The sequence below is a fragment of the Leptonychotes weddellii genome, chromosome X, assembly GCF_054177405.1.
Source record: "Leptonychotes weddellii isolate Sample4059 chromosome X, ASM5417740v2, whole genome shotgun sequence".
NCBI classification, from domain to species: Eukaryota; Metazoa; Chordata; class Mammalia; order Carnivora; family Phocidae; genus Leptonychotes; species Leptonychotes weddellii.
In genome coordinates, this window is record NC_138385.1 from 92,998,523 (window position 1) to 93,004,394 (window position 5,872).

A 5,872-nucleotide genomic window follows, 5' to 3' on the forward strand; every position below is an offset into this window, starting at 1 on the left:
CCTCCCACCCCCCTCCCCTCTAGAACCCTCACTTTGTTTTTCAGAGTCCATCGTCTCTCTCATGGTTCGTGGGAGAGAGAGAATCTTAAGCAGGCTCCAGGCCCAGCACAGAGCACAATGCAGGGCTCAGTCTCACAACCCTGAGACCACGACCTGAGCTGAAATCAAGAGTCAGATGTTTATCTGACTGAGCCACCCAGGCGCCCCACAATATCAATATTTTAAAGACCGGATTACTCTGGCTGACTTTTCCTTTTGCCTCAGGCTCCAGCATAGCTCAACATGGCATGGCCACTGACCTTGATTTTAATTTTTCAAAAAACATTGCATTAAAGTATCATCCATCTTGATTGTCGAGGCTTTTTTTTTTGAGCCCTCTCAAATTTTGCACTGTGGGTGAGTTCCTCCGTCTCCTCACCCAAGCCCTGGTCCTGTCACGTACGTTAAATGAATGTCTGCCATTTGCTAGGTAAGCACCGTCGGGAAGTAGCAGCCTTTTCTTTCTAGGAGCTCATAGCTTCATTTGGAAAAACAAGAGAGGAAGGAGAAATTAATTCGGACGGTGTGAAAAGTGTTGGGACAGAGCTACGCAATGAAAGCAATGATATCAGATGAGATCATATGTACAAAAATCCCAGCATTTCATCCCAAACTAGATGCCCGGGATTCAAGCACCGCCTCGGCCATTTTATAACTAGCCGTGTAATCTTGCACAACTTATCCTAGGACTTGTCTGTCCTTTCCTTTCCTCATTTGTAAAAGTGAGAATAATCATAATGCCGACTTCATAGAGTTGTGGGGACGAACTGAGCTAAGCCACATTGAGCCCTGAGAATGGAACCTGGGATGTGACGAAAAGTCAACCATGCTAGCTATAACTAGAAAGCGCTCATTTTGCAGCAAGGAGAAGCTGCAACAGAGAAAAAGTAAAGGAAAATCTCTTCTAGGCTAGCTGGTAGGAGTTATGGTGATTTTTATCTTTCTCTGACTTGTCACTTACTGTCCCAAACCACTTTTCCTTAGTTCCAGTTGAGCAGGAAAAGCTCTTTCATCTTTGGCAGTTCTTCCAAATTCAGTAGACTGTGACTGGATCATTTAGAAAGTTAATGGGCAACTCCTGGCTCATGTACAAATGTACACATCCTCAGACTTTGATACAAAGAACAACAAGTAGACACCATAATATTTCCCCTTAGAATATACAAGGAGTCTTTTATTCACATTGTTTCAGAGGGAGACTAATATGAGCCCTTTGAGGTGGGTAGAAGTGACCTTTTAGTACCTTACAAAATCCTGTGAACTGAAGCACACAGTGAAACTGGGAAGAACACTTTTATTTTTTATTGGACTGAAGAAGTATAAGAAGATAATTTGCTTTTTCAGCTTATCAAGACTTCACCACCTTAGTTTGGGTCAACTGGATGTTCTGAGGGGGTCTAAGAGGGTACAATTTCTGCTTCCCAATTTTTTCCCTATAAACCTGCCTACTCTGATGTTGTAAAAAGGTCCCACTATTTAAAAAGTACTTCTGTTTTCCCAATTATCTAGAAATCTAAATATGGACTGAGCGATAGATAAGATTTATGAATTGTTATTAATTTTGTTAACTGTGATAATAGCATTGTGGTTATATAAGAAAAAGCTTTTCCTTCCTTCCTTCTTTTCTTCCTTCCTTCCTTCCTTCCTCCCTTTTGAGATGCACAGTAAAGTGAAAGGACATGAGATTTGCTTTAGAGAAAACTTGGTGCCAAAAAAAAAAAGGGTGTGGGGTACTGGATAAAATGAGAATAGCGAAGTATTGGTTGATGAATCTGGGTTAAGTAGAAAGGATCACTTGTAGTCTCCACTTGTATGTAGTTTTGGAATTTTTCCCCCCAAAAAAGCACATTTTTCTGTTTTTAGGCACTGATTTTCAATCTTGCCTTGGCCCGCTGGGCAACGCGCTGGCACCGTCCCTTCCTCAAAGGTGTAAGGTGGTTTCTCTATGATTGTCCCAGTGTGGAGGACATGTGTGGCTGAGATAAGGACCCCTCAGCCCTGGGAGCAGCCAGCAGGGCGTAAGGCAGAGGGTGAGGCTCTCAGAGGGGCCAGAATTCCCGCACTGGTAACCTACAGCCCTGAGGAGTCTCATCTATCTACCCTAGGATGCTGTTCAGATCATCACCACTGTCTTTGCGAGCCAAGTGGAGAAAAAACACAGGTTCCAGATTGTTCCCATTAAGATGTAAATATCTCCTGGGAGGGGTTAACTCAGCAAGCTATTATCAACACTTAACACCTCAGGTGTTTCAGCAATCAGCTCTGGTGACTCTGACAGCTCAGGGACACCTCCCTCAGATACTGGTGAGTTTTAGACGTGGGCTGAGACGGGGGGGGGGGGGGTAAGACCCCGGGGGAAGCCAGGAAGCTGGTTGCTGGGCTCCAGAATGAGTAGGCCTGAGGGGAAGAGGGGAGAGAGAAATAGGCTGAGAAGTTAGAGCCTGGTAGTGGTGGTGGTGGGTTGAAGCGTGGGCAGGAGTGTCCCCGAGAACCCCAAGAGGAAGAAGTCACGTCTCTGATCCCCCTCAGAAGCAAGCTTCTTCTAGGCTGCTACATAGGTGTGTGGTGTAATAGTTCTACATGCAGAAATAGTTTGTTGAGAACCTGCCTACGCTTTCTTTATGTACACCTGAAAATTACCCAAGTTGTTAAAGAACTGTGCTCAGGGGAATAATTATTTTGAATCAAATGCCCCAAGTGAATTTTTACCCCTTTGTCTTAATTTGGGTCCCCTCAGAAGCAGAAACTGAGACCCATGGGTGGGAGGCCCACCAGCCCTGGACTGATCTCCTTTAGAGATTTTCTGTTACTACAGGAAAGGAATACACTTCGAGCCTTTTAAGACGCAGTTGTTTTTCATTTCAGTAATTCACTACCGAGCTGGATCCTAACCGATTCAGAATTGTACCAAGAGTGGGAAGAACCTGGGGTTGAGTCCAGCTCTAAGACTGCACCGAACACTTTGAAGTGAGTCAGGGAAGCTGAGGTCTTTCTAAGCCAAAGGGACACGAGCAAAGTCCACGAAGTCTCTGGAATTGGAATGAGCCCAAACAGAGCAAACGGTAGGTTGAGGGGAAAGTTAGGAGTCCCTTACATCACTCAGGTTTCAAAGACCCAGGTGAGGGCCTCAGGCTAGTCCCATGATCTAGCCTAGGTCTAGCCTCCATCAGGGTGAAGGAGCTGGCCTGTTAACTTGCACTGGGGCAGGCAGATACCACCTCTCTCCAAGAAAAGGCAGAGTGGGAGAACGGTCAGCCCCCAAACTGCTAGGGTCCTGTTAGGAAGGGGGAATGAAATCATCCTTCCTTCACTCTTCCTTCTCCTCACCTCTGATGCCTAATTGGTCACAAAGTCTTTACAATCCTAACTTCTAATCTCTTTCCTACCCTCTCTACCTTTAAGGCAAACTACCTTCATGCACAGTGCATGAAGTTAGGATGACCCTTGCCCAGGAATGGTGAGGTCTTTCTAAGCCAAAGGGACACGAACAAAGTCCACGAAGTCTCTGGAATTGGAATGAGCCCAAAGACTTTGAAGACTGTTTAGGGACCACTCAGTGCTAACCAGGTTTTTCCAAGCCTTTTTTTTTTGTCTCCCAAATCCTTGAAACAAATGAACTTTTGTTCAAGATTGCCAGAGGCAGTCTCCATGGCCAAGAATCCCGATTAATAAAAGAGGGCTATAAGTAAAGATTTCGCAGAGAGCAATTTGTTTCTACTCAGATTTTTTTCCTTTTTTATGATTTACAATCTAAAGCTAGTTTTGTTTTTTTTTTAAGATTTTATTTATTTATTTGAGAGAGAGAGAATGAGAGAGAGCACATGAGAGGGAGGAGGGTCAGAGGGAAAAGCAGACTCACTGCCGAGCAGGGAGCCCGATGCGGAACTCGATCCAGGGACTCCAGGATCATGACCTGAGCCGAAGGCAGTCGCTTAACCAACTGAGCCACCCAGGCGCCCTAAAGCTAGTTTTATTGTACTTTTGTGTCTTTCTCTTTTTTCCAGCTTTATTGAGATATGATTGACATGTAACATTGTGTGAGTTTAAGATGTACAATGTGATGATTTAATACATGTATATGTTGTGAAATGATAACCACAATAAGGTTAGTTAACACATCCATCACCTCTCACAATTACCTTTTGGGGTGTGTGTGTGTGTGTGTGTGTGGTGAGAACATTTAAGATTTACTCTTAGCAACTTTCAAGTATATAATACAGTATTGTTAACTATAGTCACTAGGCTCGGATTAGATCCCAAGAACTTATTCATCTTATAACTGGAAGTTTGTACCCCTTGACCAACATCTCCCCATTTCTCCCACACTCCACAGCCCCTGGTAACCACCATGCTATTCTGTTTCTACGAGGTCAGCTTCTTTAGATTCCCCATGTAAGTAAGATCATACAGTATTTGTCTCTCACTGTCTGATATATTTCACTTACATAGTGCCCTCAGGGCCCATCCATGTTGTCACAAATGGTAGTATTTCCTTCTTTTTTATGGCTGAGTAATATTATATATATATGTATATAATATCATACTCATCATCCATCAGTGGACACTTAGGTTGTTTCCATGTCTTGGTTATTGTTAACTATGCTGCATGAACATCAGGTGCAGATATCTCTTTGAGATAGTGATTTAATTTCCTTTGGATATATACCCAAAAGTGGGATTGCTGGATCATAGGGTAGTTAATTTTTTTAAAAAAATTTTTGAGGGTCCTGCATATTGTTTGCCATAGTGGCTCTACCAGTTTACATTCCTACCAGTATTGCAAGGGGGGTTCCCTCTTCATATCCTGCAAACACTGTTATCTCTGGTCTTTTTGATAATAGTCATTCTGACAGGTGTGAGGTGATATCTCATTGTGGCTTTGATTTGCATTTCCCTGATGATTTGTGATGTTGGGCACCTTTTCATGTACCTGAGAACCATTTGTATGTCTTCTTTGGGAAAATGTCTGTTTGGGTACTTTGCCCATTTTTAAATTAGATTATTTGTTTTTTTATGCACTTGAGTTGTATGACTTCCTTATATATTTTGGATGTTGACCCCTTTATCAGATGTTTTGCAAATATTTTCTCCCATTCCATAGGTTGCCTTCTCATTTTGTTGCGTATTTCTTTTGCTGTGCAGAAGCTTTGTAGTTTGATGTAGTCCCACTTCTTTATTTTTGCTTTTGTTGCCTATGCTTTTGGTGTTCTATCCAAAAAATTCATTGCTAAGGCCAATGTCAGAGTTTTTCCCCTGTGTTTTCTTCTAGGAGTTTTATGGTTTTAGGTCTTACATTTAAGTCTTTAATCCATTTTAAGTTAGTGAGCAAGGAGCCTGATGTGGAACTCGATCTCAGGAGCCTGGGACTAGGACCCGAGCCAAAGGCAGACGCTCAACCGACTGAGCCACCCAGATGTCCCTAGACCTTAACTACAGTTTAATATGTCACATTCTGAGGTACCAGTGGTTGGGACTTTAACATGAATTAAGGGGGGACCTAATTCAATGCATAACAGAGAGAGGGCAGGAGGGCACGAGCCTTGATGGTCTTCAAGGCAGAGGGTAATGGTGAGGTTGTGAGTGTTGGAGGAGGAGGGTGGCCCTTGCTGGCGGCACTCAGAGTTTTGGGGCCCCTCTCTTCTCTCCCACCCTTGGAAGTTTAGAGGCCCAAGGAGCAATGTACTTGCCCTTAGCTTATCAATATCTGGTCTCCATTTTAACCTGGAAGTGTTTTGTTGTAGTGTTGTTTTAAGATGGTAGAGGCATGAATGTGCTTATGCACTGGAGTAAAGAGCCTATGAGAGTTTTTAAAAATTGCTTTTTTGGGGGAGTT